The following is a 17,148-nucleotide window of genomic DNA, read 5'->3' as shown; positions in this document are numbered from 1 at the left end:
GGGTTTTAAAAATAAAAAGTGTTAATCAATTCTCTAAGTACAGAATGGGTTTAAAATGTAGCCTGGGATTTGCTTTTACTATGAGCATTTTTTTTTTTGTAAAGAAGATTGCTATATATTTGAAGAAGGTGCCCAAATGATGTTGAGGGAATGAATTCTGAGAAGCTTTTTGAAAGTTCGAATCTCATTTGTCAGGAGTGATTTCAGGGTAAATCCCACCTGAAGGCAATGTAATGGATTAGATGACTTTCAAGTCTCATTCAATCCTATAATTCCATTATTCAGGGATTCCAGTTGTAGGCAAGGCTATAAACAGCAAATGATTTTGTTGTTATTGTTGTTTTCCACACCCATACACCCACAAAATTCCTCTTTATGGATTGAGTCAATTTGAATTTTTAGATTGAAAGAGGATAGGATCATATTCTACAAAGTAGCTCATTTTCTTTTGAACTTAGACATCTGTATATGTACATGATTCCAGTCCACTACAATAGTATAGCACTTTGTGGTACTTTTAGGGGGGTGGAGGGGGTGGTCTCAAGGACTATGATAGGGCAGTACAAAATCTAGCAAGTTTGTTTTAAGATAGAAATGCTGGAAGAAAGAAACTGGCTATAAGTCTGACCTACCACTGCTGGAGTTTTTTTTTTTTTTTTTTTTTTTTTTTCTTTAATAATAATATAATGGTTTTCTCTGGGAGAAAGCAGGTTTCTCGGGGAGGTTTTCTGGAGGCAGCCTTAGTTTCAGTTAAAAGTAATAATCATCCAAAATGCAGCCAGCTGGTAAAAATGCAAATGTTTATTTTCTCCTTCCAAAATAGCTCAGTTAGTTGAAGCCTATCTCTCTGCTTGGTTCTAAGAGCTCTTGCAGCTTTGTCCTTTGCTTCTGCCTCTGCTTTCTTCAGTCTCCAGAGCCAGCAGCAAGCTGAATCTCTCTTGCCTCTGAGAGAGGGCTTCTGGCTCTCAATCTCCCAGAGTGCTCCTCTCTGACCCTAGTCAATGTTCCAAAGTAAAACTCCTCACTCAGAGAGGGCTTCTGGCTGAACTCACTTGACGCTCCCCTCTCAATCTAAATTCAGCTGAACTCTCTTAACTGGGCCTCTGCTTTCTTCTTATATATTAGAGAGTGGGATAATGGGGTTTTTCCCATAGTGCTCTCTGGCCCTAAGAGCTTCAAGGGAGATGTGAATTTGGATATCTCATACTAAACCCTGAAATCTTCCAAACATGTGAACTCCAATGAGTAAAGGTGTGAACACAAGCATTGTATCAATTAGTTCTATTTAGTACCTTGTTTCAGGTTCTGGCCCAAAACATCTTGTAAGATTAGATCAAGGATACTGAACCATGCTAAATTAGATAATTATTGTCTCTATCAACTCTAATGACTTAACAATTTGTAAAGATTCCAACATACCATTAAGGATAAAGGAGCTCATAATCAGAGATTTGGCTATGAGGTGATTGATTTTTTGACTATGATATATCATTATACAGATTAAAATACAAAAAACCTTTCAGTCATTCCATTTACAGATTAAGAGTGATAAAGAAAAAGGAGCAGTGATTACTCAGAATCATACAGATGTCTGATAAAATAGAAAAGATTTTTTTAATTAAAAAATATTTTGATATCTATATTTTGATATATTTCTCTAAATATATTTCCTTTGTAATCTTAGGCATCTTATTTTATGCATTTAAAAACTCATTTTGAGAAGTAGATCATAGCTTCACCAGATTTCCATAAGGGACTATGACACAAAAAAAATTAGAATTCCTAATCTAAAAAGATTAATTTTATTTTTGCTATTAAGTACATATTTGTATAGGAAAATAAAAGATTTTGTCTCATCCTGAATAAAAAGTCAATGTGAATTATCATTTTTCTTTAAGGGAGGGAAGAAGAGGGGACTTCATAACCTTATCATTTCTTACCTTTCTAATCTTATCCTTTATTCTCTCCATATACTCTATGATTCAGTGACACAGGCTGCTTGTTACCACTCAATTAAAATATTTCATCTTCCAAATAACTATATTTTCATTGGCTATCCCCCATGCATGGGATTCTTTGTACCTCATCTCTATCTCCTGGAATTCCTGGCTTCCTTCATCTCAATTAAAATTATATCTTCTAATAGAATCTTTTCCCAAGTTCATTAATGTTAGTATGAATTTCCTCTATAAATTCTCCTTTTATGCTTTCTATACTTTGTTATTATATAGTTGTTCACATTTTATCTCCCCAATTAGATAGTAAGCTCCTGGAGAGTAGGGCCCCATTTCCTTGCATACCCAGCACTTATCACAGTGCTTAACACAGAGAATATACTTTATCAAAGCTTGTTGACTTAAATTGACAAATGACTCTCCTTGGTAAAGAAATGACTTAATGTATTAAAAACATATTATTTTGTTGTCTGTGTACTACCTACAAGTCAAATCACTATAGCCAACACAAATTGTAACGTATCCATAACTGATAGTCTTTGAGAGTTGCCTGAAGCTCAGAGACATGAAATGTCCTTTTTGAACCTCACAGTTTTGGCAAAGGCATAATTTTGACTCATGCTTCCCTGATTTCCAGTCAATATTGTTTTCTATTATACCTATCTTTATAGTTGAAGAAAAAGAATTGGATAGCATTGCTTTTTCTTTGTTTATTACTACCCCTTCTGCTCTGTACAGTTGTTGCATCCCTTCGCTGATCTTTTTCTTGCCCCTAAGATAGTTAACATGTCAATTTTAGTGTTTTTATCATTTACTATTAGCTTCAGTTTATTCTGAAACTTTTCTTTCCTATCACTGTTCCTAAAAAGACATCTTCTTTTGTATTCAGTGTCAGATACCTGTCTACTTCTTCTATCATTTATTTGTTCCTTTATTTTCATCTAAATTAGTCTATGCATTACCTGCATATCCATAATGATTCTTTTATATAATTCATTTCCTTCCCTCAACTCTTTTTCTTTATTGGAATAATTTATGATGATTATTAGAAGTTCATTCTTGAGACATATCAATGTCTCTTGGGGAAACATCCCTTGAAAAACATTGCCATATGTATCTTTTTTTTCTGAAACCCTCATCTAATCCTTCCTGACTTCTCTCCTTTCTTTTCCTTCTATTTATATTGAAGCCAGGAGAATTTGTTAATGTATACAATGAAAGGGGGAAAATAGTCAAATGAGCTATTTGAGATTAGAGACAAAATGTACATTTAAGTGATTGACTATTTTTTTTTTTTTTACTGAACTCAAGAATTTGCAATGATATGCAATGATGTGCATAAGCACATACTTTGTGCTTATGGAGGAAGAGCTTTAAAACTAAACCAAAAATTTTCCTTTGTTTAAAAAAGTGCATATGCCAAAATAGTTGCATAATAAAACATAATAAAATTAAAGCCTAAAAGAGAGGGTACTTTAAAAAATGCCAGAACCTAACAAGATCTGGCTGTAACCCACTCAAACCTGGAAGTGGCCCAGGCATACTGTAACAGTCCTGCAGCCACATCCTGCAGTTCGGGGCTTTTGCAAGGACAGTTACAAATCTGCATGGCAGGGGGGCTTAACCTGGGCAGCCTCTAATCTGCACAGCTGGGGGCTCAGCCTGGGGCAATAGAACTAACCCAGCAGGTTGTACTTCCCGGGGCAGAGACACTTCCAGTCCCTGCAGGGCTATTCACTGCTCAGCTGTTAATACCCACAGCCCCAGGATGGGCTTTGGCTTGGGGTAGTGAAACTCTCACTGCTCAGTGTCTAGCCCCAGGGCAGTTGTTATCCACACAGCCTGGGGTTCTTTGCAGGGCACTTTCCCAGCTCAGCCCTGCAGGCCTGAATTACTTCCAGGTGGGGAACTCTTTCCCAGAGAACTCCAGTACCTCACTGATTTTTGTAGCCGCTGGCAGGACAGCTACCCATCCATACATCTATCACTGCTCTGCAGAGGAAGTTGGTAACCTCCTGGCCCTGAAGGCAGACCCTACAGGCTTTAAAAAATGAGTAAAAAAATCAAAAGGGTGATTGATAGTTTCTATACAGAAAGAGAGCAGCTTTTCAACCCTGAAGAGACTAATAGCAGACAGTCTCCAGACAATTGTTGGTCCCCAATACAAAAGCCTCTCCTAGAAGAGACTATTAAAAAATCTTAAAAGACAACTAGAAGAAAAATGGGGAAAGGAAAGAGAAGCCATGCAAGAGAGCAACAACTTCCTGAAATGTGAATTGGAAAAGGTAAAAAACTTCCAAGAAGTGCAGGGACACAGAATTTGTGAATTAGAAAAAGAAAATAACTCACTAAAAAAAAAAATAGTGAAATGGAAAAAAAAAACTCCATAGAGCAAAACAACTCATTTAAAAACTCAATTGAACATATACAAAAAGAAATAAAAATGCTAATTAAGAAAATAAACTCACTAAAAATCAGAACTGAACAAATAGAAATGACTGATTCATTGAGACATCAAGAATCAGTCAAGCAAAACCAAAAAAATGAAAGACTGGGAAAAAAAGTCAACTATTTACTTGGAAAAACAACAGACCTGGAAAATAGATCTAGGGGAGATAACCTGAGGATCATTGGACTACCCAAAAATTATGTTGAATAAAAGAGCCTAGATACTATTTTACAGGAAATCATCAAAGAGAACTGCACAGATGTAATCAGAAGGTAAAATAGTGTTGAAAGAATTCATGGAACACCTTCTGAAAAAGACCCTAAAATAAAGACTCTGAGGAATATTGTGGCCAAATTTCAGAATATTCAGACTAAAGAAAAAAAAAATATTAAAAGCAGCCGGGAAAAAACAATTCAAATATCGAGGTGCCACAATAAGGGTCACTCAAGATCTGCCTGCCTCAACATTAAAGGATCGAAGGGCCTGGAATCAGATATTCCAAAAAGCAAAAGATCTTGGAATGCAGCCAAGAATAAACTACCCAGCTAAGCTGAGCATTTTTTTTTCCATAGAAGAAGATGGACATTTAATGAAACAGAAAAATTCCATCTGTTTCTAAGGAAAAAAAAACACACTTAAACAAAAAATTTGATCTCCAACCACAGGACTCAAGAGAAGTAGAAAAAGGTAAAAAGAACTCTTGAGAAGTGTATTTCTGTTGTGCATATACATAAAAACCATATGTATAATTTGATTTTACTGATATAACATAAAAAAGGGAAGTAGAAATGGAAAGGGGATAGTGTTAGAAAAAGAGAAAAGGGGAGATAAAAAGAGGGAAACTACATGCAACAATGAGGCAAAGGAAACCTATCATATCTGAGGGAACTTAGAGAGGGGGAGGAACATTGTGTGAATCCTACTCTCATCAGAGTTGGCTCAAAGAGGAAATAATTAACATATTTGTTTTACAGAGAATCTTCTCTCACCTCATTAAAAAGTGGGAGAGGAAAAGGGAAAAGTAATAAGGGAAGGGTACAAGAAAGGGGAAGGGATTCAAAGGGAGAAGAGAGGGATCCTAAGGAGGGAGAGCTGTGTGATGCAAGTGGGACCAATAAGTTTAATTCTAGGGAAGAAGAGAAGGAGGGCAAGAAAAAGAAAAGTATAATCTGGGGATATTAAGATGGCAGGAAATACAGAATTAGTAATTTTAACCATAAATGTGAATGGGATGAACTCTCCCATAAAGCGGAGGCAGATAGCAGACTGGATCAAAAGTCAGAACCCTACAATATGTTGTTTACAGGAAACATATTTAAAACATGCAGATACATACAGAGTAAAGGTAAAAGGCTGGAACAGAATCTATAATGCTTCAGATGAAGTCAAAAAAGCAGGGGTAGCCATCCTTATCTCAGATCAAACAAAAGCAAAAATTGATCTAATTAAAAGACATAAGGAAGGAAACTATATCTTCCTAAAGGGTTCTATAGACAATGAAGCAATATAAGTATTAAACATGTATGCACCATACTTGGTGCATACCACTGTATAGCTATTCCACTGTATAGCATCTAACTTCCTAAAGGAGAAGTTAAGAGAGTTGCGAGAAGAAATAGACAGCAAAACTATAATAGTGGGAGATCTCAATCTTGCACTCTCAGCATTAGATAAATAAATCCACAAAACAAATAAGAAAGAAATTAAAGAGTTAAATAGAATCTTAGAAAAATTAGGTATGCTAGATCTTTGGAGAAAACTGAATAGTGAAAGAAAGGAGTATACTTTCTTCTCAGCAGTTCATGGAACCTATGCAAAAATTGACCATATATTAGGACACAAAGACCTCAAAATTAAATGCAGGAAGGCAGAAATAGTACATGCTTTTTTTTCAGATCACAATGCAATAAAAACTACTTTCAACAAAAAGTTAGATGTAAATAGACCAAAAAGTAATTAGAAATTAAATAATCTCATCTTAAAGAATGATTAGGCAAAACAGCAAATTATAGACACAATTAATAATTTTACTCAAAATAATGACAACAATGAGACATCATACCAAAATTTGTGGGATGCAGCCAAAGTGGTAATAAAGGGAAATTTTATATCCTTAAAGGCTTACTTGAATAAAATAGAGAAAGAGAAGATCAATGAATTGGGCTTGCAACTTAAAAAACTAGAAAAAGACCAAATTAAAAACCCCCAATCAATTACTAAACTTGAAATTCTAAAATTAAAATGAGAAATTAATAATATTGAAAGTAAAAAAAAAAAACTATTGAACTAATAAATAAAACTAAGAGTTGGTTTTATGAAAAAAAACAATAAAATTGATAAACCTTTGGTAAATTTGATTAGAAAAAAGAGAGAGGAAAATCAAATTAGCAGTCTTACAAATGAAAAGGGAGAACTTTCCACCAATGCAGAGGAAATTAAAGAAATAATAAGGGATTACTTTGCCAACTTTATGCCAATAAATTTGATAACCTAAGTGAAATGGATGATTACCTCCAAAAATATAGGCTTCCCAGATTAACAGAGGAGGAAGTAAATTGCTTAAATAGTCCCATTTCAGAAAAAAAGAAATAAAACAAGCTATTAATCAACTCCCTAAAAAAAAATCCCTAGGACCAAATGAATTTACATGGTAAATGTTCTACCAAACATTTAAAGAACAATTAGCCCATTCTTTTGTATTTATAAACTATTTGAAAAAATAGGGAATGAAGGAATCCTACCAAATTCCTTTTATGACACAGACATGGTACTGATACCTAAACCAGATTGGTCTATAATTTTCTTTCTCTGTTTTCAATCTCCCTAATGAATATTGATGCTAAAATCTTAAATAAGATATTTGCAAAAAGACTACAGAAAGTCACCCCCAGGATAATATACCACAATCAAGTAGGATTTACACCAAGAATGCAGGGCTGGTTCAATATTGGGAAAACTATCAGTATGATTGGCTGTTGGAATCCTTACTAAGTGCTAACTAATTAGAGTTGATCTAATCTTACAAGAAGATGTTTTGGGCAGAACCTGAAACAAGGTACTAAGTAGAACTAATTAATACAAGGCTTGTGTTCACACCTTTACTCATTGGAGTTCAATGAGTTCACACCTCCCTTGAAGCTCTTTGGGCCAGAGAGCACTATGGGAGAAAACCCACAATCCCTCTCTTGAAGGAGCATAAATAGAGCTTCAATGGGCCAGTAAAAGAAGTTCTTCAGAGTGAAGAAGCTACAAGTCAAGATTTCACCGGAATGACATGAAGAGTGGTGCTGGCTCTGGAGGCTGAAGAAAGCAGAGGCAGAGGCTGAAGGACAGAACCTTTGGATTTGGAGATATTCGGAGGGCTCTAAGCCTCTAAACCAGCTGTGTTTTGAGAAGAACAAGAACTCCAACATTTGAACTCATAACAATTGGCCATATTAATAACCAAATTAACAAAAACCATATGATCATCTCAATAGATGCAGAAAAAGCATTTGATAAAATCCAACATCCATTCCTATTAAAAACACTTGAGAGTATAGGAATAAATTGACTTTTCTTTAAAATAATAAGTAGCATCTATTTAAAACCATCAGTAAGCATCATATGTAATGGGAACAAACTGCAACCATTCCCAATAAGATCAGGGGTGAAACAAGGTTGCCCACTATCATCATTACTATTTAATATTGTATTAGAAATGCTAGCTTTGGCGATAAGAGCTGAGCAAGAGATTAAAGGAATAAGAATAGGCAATGAGGAAACCAAATGATCACTCTTGATGATATGATAGTATACTTAGAGAAGCCCAGAGATTCTACTAAAAAGTTATTAGAAACAATCCATACCTTTAGCAAAATTGCAGGATACAAAATAAACACATAAAAGTCATATATGAATTTATATATCACTAACAAAACCCAACAGTTAGAGTTACAAAGAGAAATTCCCTTTAAAGTAACTACTGATTGTATAAAATATTTAGGAATCTATATGCCAAGGGAAAATCAGAAACTTTATGAGCAAAACTACAAAACACTTTCCACACAAATTAAATCTGATCTAACCAACTGGAAAGATATTAAATGCTCCTGGATTGGGTGAGCAAATATAATAAAGATGACAATACTACTTAAACTAATCTAGTTATTAAATGCTATACCAATCAGACATCCAAAAAACTGTTTTGATGACCTAGAAAAAAATAACAACAAAGTTCATATGGAAAAACAAAAAGATCAAGAATATCAAGGGAATTAATGAAAAAAAAATCAAATGAAGGTGGCCTAGCTGTACCAGATCTAAAATTATATTATAAAGCAGCGGTTACTAAAAACATTTAGCATTGGCTAAGAAATAGATTAGTTGATCAATGGAATAGATTATGTTCAAAGGACAAAACAGCCAATAACTTTAATAATCTAGTGTCTGACAAACCCAAAGACCCCAGTTTTTGGGATAAGAACTCACTGTTTGACAAAAATTGCTGGGAAAATTAGAAATTAGTATGGCAGAAACTAGGCAGGGACCCACACTTAACACCATACACCAAGATAAGGTCAAAATGGGTTCATGACCTAGGCTTAAAGAATCTGATTATAAATAAATTAGAAGAACATAGGATAGTTTACCTCTCAGACCTGGGGAAGAGGAAGGCATTTATGACCAAAGAAGAACTAGAGATCATTACTGATCACAAAACAGAAAATTTTGATTATATCAAATTGAAAAGTTTTTGTACAAACAAAACTAATGCAGACAAGATTAGAAGGGAAGCAATACACTGGGAAAACAGTCTTACAGTCAAAGGTTCTGATAAAGACCTCATTTCCAAAATATATAGAGAATTGACTCTAATTTATAAAAAATCAAGCCATTCTCCAATTGATATATGGTCAAAGGATATGAACAGACAATTCTCAGATGAAGAAATTAAAACTATTTCTAGTCATATGAACTGATGCTCCAAGTCATTATTAATCAGGGAAATGAGAATTAAGACCACTCTGAGATACCATTATACATCTGTCAGATTGTCTAGAATGACAGGGAAAGATAATGTGTAATGTTGGAGGGGATGTGGGAAAACAGGGACACTGATACATTGTTGGTGGAATTGTGAATACATCTAGCCACTCTGGAGAGCAATTTGGAACTATGCTCAAAAAGTTATCAAACCGTGCATACCCTTTGATCCAGTAGTGTTTCTACTGGGCTTTTACCCCAAAGAGATACTAAAGAAGGGAAAGGGACCAAAATGTTTGTGGCAGCCCTGTTTGTAGTGGCTAGAAGCTGGAAAATGAATGGATGTCCATCAATTGGAGAATGGTTGAGTAAATTGTAGTATATGAACGTTATGAAATATTATTGTTCTGTAAGAAATGACCATCAGGATGAATACAGAGAGGACTGGTAAGACTTACATGAACTGATGCTAAGTGAAATGAGCAGAACCAGGAGATCATTATATACCTCAACAACGATACTGTATGAGGATGTATTCTGATGGAAGTGGATCTCTTTGATAAAGAGAGCTTTAATTGATCAAAGATGGACAGAAGCAGCTACACCCAAAGACAGAACACTGGGAAATGAATATAAACTGCTTGCATTTTTGTTTTTCTTCCCGGGTTATTTATACCTTGTGTATCCAATTCTCCCTGTGTTACAAGAGAACTGTTCAGTTCTGCACACATATATTGTATCTAAGACATACTGTAACTTCTTTAACATGTAAAGGACTGCTTGCCATCTGGGGGAGGGGAAAAATTGGAACAGAAGTGAGTGCAAGAGATAATGTAAAAAATTACTCTGGCATGGGTTCTGTCAATAAAAAGTTATTTAAAAATAAAAAAAAAATTAAAAAATCTAGAAAAGTAATAATATGAATGAAATGAGGTAGGGGCACAGAGGGGAAAAAATCTACTTAAATGACCTAGGTAATTTGCAATGTCTAAAATCAAGGTTGAAAAATATTTGTGTTATTAGAATTAGTTTTCAAATATTTATGTTATTAGAATCAATTTTAAAATATTTGTATTATAAGAATTAATTTTAATTCAATTCAATAAAGATTTTTAAACATAAAAAATATATTTTATATTTAGGATATATTGTAACCTATTTAACATGTATAGGACCGCCTGCCATCTGGGGGAGGGGGTAAAGTGAGGGAGGGGGAAAAATTGGAACAGAAGTGAGTGCAAGGGATAATGTTGTAAAAAATTACCCGGGCATGGGTTCTGTCAATAAAAAGTTATAAAAAAAAAAGCCCAAAAACTTAGAGTTAAGATAATATATGTAAGTCTAAAATTGTAACTAATAAAATGATATATAAGAAAACACACTGAGTTTCATTTTTTCTCATTTTCTTTCACTATATTATTTATTATTCCATTGATTATATTTAATTTCTTCTTATATTTGTTACTTTAGAAGTGGCATATACTACAGTATGATATTTTCTATTATTTAATGATTTTAGTCATTAAAAATCATTCAAGAATAGATAATTAAATTCTTGGCACTACATTTTATGTTAATTTAAATGATAAAACAAAAAAAATCTGGTTTATCCAATTTACCTATAATCCAGATTTTTAATAACATAGCATTTAGATATTTTTAAGTTTAAATTTCTTTTTTCCCCATTCTATGTATTGGGAATATTCAGATATGTTGGTGTTGTCAAGTTCAAAATATTTACATTTTCAAAGAAATAAACAATTCATTATAGAATGAGATTGTAGAGTTTATTCATTATTTATAGATAAAAAAATTTCTTCAAATTCCATTTCTCATCAATGGATCATATTATTGTTTTAATTTAGATAAGTATTTAATAATATTCCTTCACTAAAGTCCTTCTCAGATCTCCAAGGCTATTCCCAGAGTTCATGTTTTCTGACCTTTAAATTGAAAATTTTTTTGAGTAGGGATTCCACAATGAACTATATGACACTGCTTTGAAGATGTTAATCAGAGCCTCATCTCGAGGTGAGCCACTGAGTGATAATTTATTTTAGCTACCTGTCAGGAATACAATCTACTAAGGTGTGAATATTACTAATAACTCCAAGAGCAGAAATACCTATACCAATTAAATCTTGGATCCTTGATAGTTGATGAGTGCTCCTAAAATGTGTCTACAAATGCAAGTAAGAAAGAGACAATAAAATCAAGATGTATAGTAATATTAAAAACATTAGCCCCACATTTCTTTAGATTCCCATGAAACCTTTGTGAAATTTAGTTTTAATATTATCTTTTTACTAGGAAATAGGAGGGAAAGCAAGCTATAGCAAGAAAGAATATAAAAATTACTACCAATGTCTCTAGCTCTAATTTTCAACAATGCTCAAAAAGAATTAAAGGGTTTTAAACTCCAAAACCCTTTTTTAATTTTTTTAAAAATAATAATTATAACTTTTTATTGACAGAACCCATGCCCGGGTAATTTTTTACAACATTATCCCTTGTACTCACTTCTGTTCTAACTTTTCCCCTCCCTCCCTTTACCCCCTCCCCCAGATGGCAAGCAGTCCTATATATGTTAAATATGTCACAGTATATCTTAGATACAATATATGCATGCAGAACTGAACAGTTCTCTTGTTGCACAGGAAGAATTGGATTCAGAAGGTAAAAATAACCCGGGAAGAAAAACAAAAATGCAAACAGTTTACATTCATTTCCCAGTGTTCTTTCTTTGGGTGTAGCTGCTTCTGTCCATCATTGATCAATTGAAACTGAGTTAGATCTTCTCTTTGTCCAAAAAATCCACTTCCATCAGAATACATCCTCATACAGTATTGTTGTTGAAGTATATAATGATCTCCTGGTTCTGCTCATTTCACTCAGCATCAGTTCATGTAAGTCTCTCCAAGCCTCTCTGTATCCATCTTGCTGGTCATTTCTTACAGAACAATAATATTCCATAACATTCATATACCACAATTTACCCAACCATTCTCCAATTGATGGACATCCATTCATTTCCAGTTTCTAGCCACTACAAACAGGGCTGCCACAAACATTTTGGCACATACAGGTCCCTTTCCCTTCTTTAGTATCTCTTTGGGGTATAAGCCCAGTAGAAACACTGCTGGATCAAAGGGTATGCACAGTTTGATAACTTTTTGAGCATAGTTCCAAATTGCTCTCCAGAATGGCTGGATGTGTTCACAATTCCACCAACAATGTATCAGTGTCCCCATTTTCCCACATCCCCTCCAACATTCCTCATTATCTTTTCCTGTCATTCTAGCCAATCTGACGAATATGTAGTAATATCTCAGAGTTGTCTTAATTTGCATTTCTCTGATTAATAATGATTTGGAGCATATTTTCATATGGCTATAAATAGTTTTAATTTCTTCATCTGAGAATTGTCTGTTCATATCCTTTAATCATTTATCAGTTTGGAGAATGGCTTGATTTCTTATAAGTTAGAGTCATTTTTTCTATATATTTTGGAAATGAGACCTTTATCAGAACCTTTGACTGTAAAAATGTTTTCCGAGTTTATTGTTTCCTTTCTAATCTTGTCTGCATTCGTTTTGTTTGTACAAAAACTTTTCAATTTGATATAATCAAAATTTTCTATTATTTTTCAAAACATACACATGGAAAATTCAACATTAGCCCTTGCAAAACCCTGTATTCCAATTTCCCCCCTTCCTCCACACCTTCCCCTAGATGTCAAGTAATCCAATATAAGTTAAACATGGTAGAAATATATGTTAAATCTCATATATGTACACATATTTATACAGTTATGATGCAACACAAGAAAAAAAGAGAAGCAAAATAAAATGCAAGCAAACAACAATAAAAAGAGTTAAAATTCTATGTTGTGAACCACACTCAGTTCCTACAGTCCTTTCTTTGGATGTAGATGATTCTCTTCATCACTGAACAATTGGAACTGGTTTGAATCATGTCATTGTTGAAGAGAGCCTTGTCCATCAGAATTGGTCATTGTACCATCTTGTTGATGTGTACAATGGTTTCCTGGTTCTGCTCATTTCATTCAGCATCAGTTCATGTAAATCTCTCCAGGCCTCTCTGAAATCATCCTGTTGGTCGTTTCTCACAGAACAATAATATTCCATAACATTTACATACCATAACTTATTCAGCCATTCTCCACCTGATGGGCATCCACTCAGTTTCCAGTTTCTTGCCTCCAAAAAAAGGGCTACTACAAATATTTTTGCACACGTGGGTCCCTTTTCTTCCTTTATGATCTCTTTGGGATATAAGCCCAGTAGTAACAGTGCTGGATAAAAGGGTGTGCATACTTTATAACTTTTGGGGCATAGTTCCAAATTGCTCTCCAGAATGGCTGGATCTGTTCACAGTTCCACCAACAATGTATTAGTGTCCCAGTTTTCCCATATCCCCTCCAAATTTGTCATTATCTTTTCCTTTCATTTTAGCCAATATGAAAAGTGTGTATGTGAATGCCTTTGTGCTCATGTGTGAGACAGATCTGTAAAAATTGTTCCATGAACTATGGGACAATTATCCTGGCCCCTAATCAACCTGGTACTGCCTTCCTTTCTCTTCCCATGTACATCATTAAGAATTATTGTTAAAATAAATTCTGCTTACACTCCTTCCCCCAAGATGGGGGAAATCATCAAATGCTCTCCAATCAGAGTTGCCATTCACTTATTAAAGAATATCCCAATCTTCCATTGGGCAGACCAGAATTTCAATTAGCCTGGCAATGCTCCTTTGGTGTCTTAGATCACTTAGAGAGACCACTTATTTCAATTTATTGATTATTTACTGATCCATCTTAATAAAACGATTTTCACACCCAGAAAAATTATTGGCTAATATGAAAAGAAAATTCACTTTAAAATCTACATTATTGTTAGACCATGAGATGATTACAAAATCCCACAAAGATTCTATTGACCTAACAGAGTTCAAGACCTAGGATTCATTGTTGTTGAACCTTAAAAGACTAATAACTTCGACAAAGCACTGCTACTACTTGATTCAATGTAATACCTGTCCTTGTGAGTATATTAAAGATGCCTTCCATAATTTAAGTTGAATTACCTTTTATGGATTAAGATGACAAGCAGATTTGTGGTTTAATGGAAAATATACCAAATGCAAAATCAATGACTCTGACATGCTATGATTTTTACCAAATGACTTTAATTTTTTGAGTCTCAGTTTCCTCTTTGAAAGATCATATCTATATAGTGGGGTTTTGTGAAGGCCAAATAAGGTAAGATAGGCTACTTGAAAAGCGTTATATAACCACAAGCTCATTATTAATGAGCAGTTAGGTGGCATAGTGGGTAGGATGCTAGATTTGGAGTAAAGAAGATCTGAATTCAAATTCTCACTTGTGACCGTGGCAGGTCACTTGATTTCTGTTTGCCTCAGTTTCTTCATTTATAAAATAGAGATAAAATCATTGTGGTGAAGATAAAGTTATTTATAAACATAAACACACAAACATATATAGGTATATGTATATGTATATAAATATAAACACAAACACATGCATACATATTATAACATATATATATATAAATATAAACATTTTGCTAACATTAAACCATCATAAAATACAAATTATTTTTGTCAACTACAAACAACTAAAAAAAAAGGAACTCATCTCATTATCCACTCAAGTATATTGTATCAACATTTACATATATACTGTTTCAGAAACTGAAAACCAATAATAGAGTAATCAAGTTACTGCTCTTAAGTAATTAGTAAATGGAAATATTCTAAGGCAAGAGAATAAGATTAATAGTCAATATAATCCTGGCAGGAAAATGAGTTTTGAAATGGTATCATATAAGATATCTGAAAACAATGTAATTCTCTAGATACATAAGGTATAGCTGATTGTAATTGAGCAATAAATTTATTTTGTCATGGCTGAGGTTTAAACCCTATGAGTAGCAAGAATATCCATGTACTTGTCATATCATTGAATCCAATGGCAAACTGGAATGACAATCTTTTAATTATGTCAAGCACTGTCAGCACTCATAAGCAGATAAAATCTCCTTAGAGTGGAAGCAAATTAATGATTTGTTAATCATTCAATATATTATGTAATGAGTATCATGTCAAACAGTTGTCATATCATATCATCTAGCAATCAAACTGCTCCACAGATGACTTTCTTGTTTTCATTTCACTCTATTTACCAGAATACTCTTTACTCTCTACCTTTGCAAATTCACACTACCTGTCATTCTCTTCAACTTTTAGTAACCAATTCTGCTGGACTATTCAATTAAATTCCTTGAATAACAAGAAGTATCATTTGCATAACACTTGTGTGACAAGAACCTTCTTTGGTAGTATAATGATGATTTTCAACATTTTACAGACAAGAAAACAGACTAAGGACAAATCCAGAAATTATGTGAACACAATTACAAAACACTTTTCTCACAAATAAAGTCAGATTTAAACAACTGGAAAAATATCAATTGCTCATGGGTAAGCTAAGTTAATGTAATAAAAATGACAGTTCTACTTAAATCAATCTATTTATTCAATGCTGTACCAATCAAACTGGCAAAAATTATTTTATAAATCAAGGAAAATTAAGAAAACAAAAGTCAAGAATATCAAGGGAATTAAGGGAAAAAATGCAAAGGATGGTGTCCTAGCACTGCCAGACTTAAAACTCTATTATAAAGCAGAAGTCATCAAAATCATTTGGTATTGACTGAGAAATAGTAGTGGATCAGTGGAAATAGGTTGGATACACATGACAAAGGAATCAATGATTATAATAACCCAGTGTTTGATAAACCACAAAACTCCAACTTCTAGGATAAGAATTCACTATTTCATAAAAGTTGGTGGGAGTAGTGGAAAATAATATATGAGAAATTCAACAAAGACCTCACACCCCATACCAAAATAAGATCAAATTGAATACATCATTTAGACGTAAAGTATAATACCATAGGCAAATTAGGAGAGCAAGAGAAAGTTTACCTATCAGATCTTTGGAGATGGAAGGAATTTATGACCAAAGAAGAACAAGAAAACATTATAAAATGAAAAAAAATGAATAACTTTGATTACATTAGATCAAAAAAGTTTTTGCACAAACAAAACCAGATGAAAACCAGAAAGCTGGGGGAAAATTTTACAGTCAATGTTTCTGATAAGGGTCTCATTTCTAAAATATATAAGGAACTGAGTCAAATTTATAAGAATACAAGTTCCCAATTGAAAAATAGTCAATGCATATAAACAATTTTATTAAAGTCATATGAAAAAATAATGTAAATCACTACTGATTAGAGAAATGCAAATTAAAACAGTACTGAGGTACCAGCTGACATCTCTCAGATTGGCTAAGATGATAGGAAAAGATAATGACAAATGTTGGAAGAGATATGGAGAAATGGGGAATCAAGGCATTGTTGGTGGAGTTGTGAAATGATCCAACCATTCTAGGGAACAATTTGGAAGTATGTTTAAAGGGATATAAGTATGTTTAAAGGAATACCCTTTGATTCAGCAGTGCCACTACTGGGTCTGTATGTCAAAGAAATCTGAAAAAAGGGAAAAGGACACACATGTCCAAACATGTTTGTAGCATCTCTTTTTGTAGCAGCAAAATAGTATATTGGAGTTATTTAGGAAGAATGATATGGAGATAAGGAGACATGAGAGAAACAGAAAGATAGACAGACTGGGATTATGAACTAGGAGGGAGCCTGTGTATGAGATAGA

General features: G+C 33.6%; 1 protein-coding gene across 1 annotated transcript in view; it reads right to left on the bottom strand.

Annotated features, from left to right (window-relative positions):
* NKAIN2 (sodium/potassium transporting ATPase interacting 2) overlaps window positions 1-17,148 on the bottom strand; it is a 1,366,633-nt gene that overhangs the window by 529,885 nt on the left and 819,600 nt on the right. The window lies entirely within an intron of this gene.

Source organism: Antechinus flavipes, chromosome 4 (assembly GCF_016432865.1).
Source record: "Antechinus flavipes isolate AdamAnt ecotype Samford, QLD, Australia chromosome 4, AdamAnt_v2, whole genome shotgun sequence".
In the NCBI taxonomy this organism is placed as follows: Eukaryota; Metazoa; Chordata; class Mammalia; order Dasyuromorphia; family Dasyuridae; genus Antechinus; species Antechinus flavipes.
Note: the sequence above shows the minus strand (reverse complement) of the source record. Positions and strands in the feature narration are given on the sequence as shown.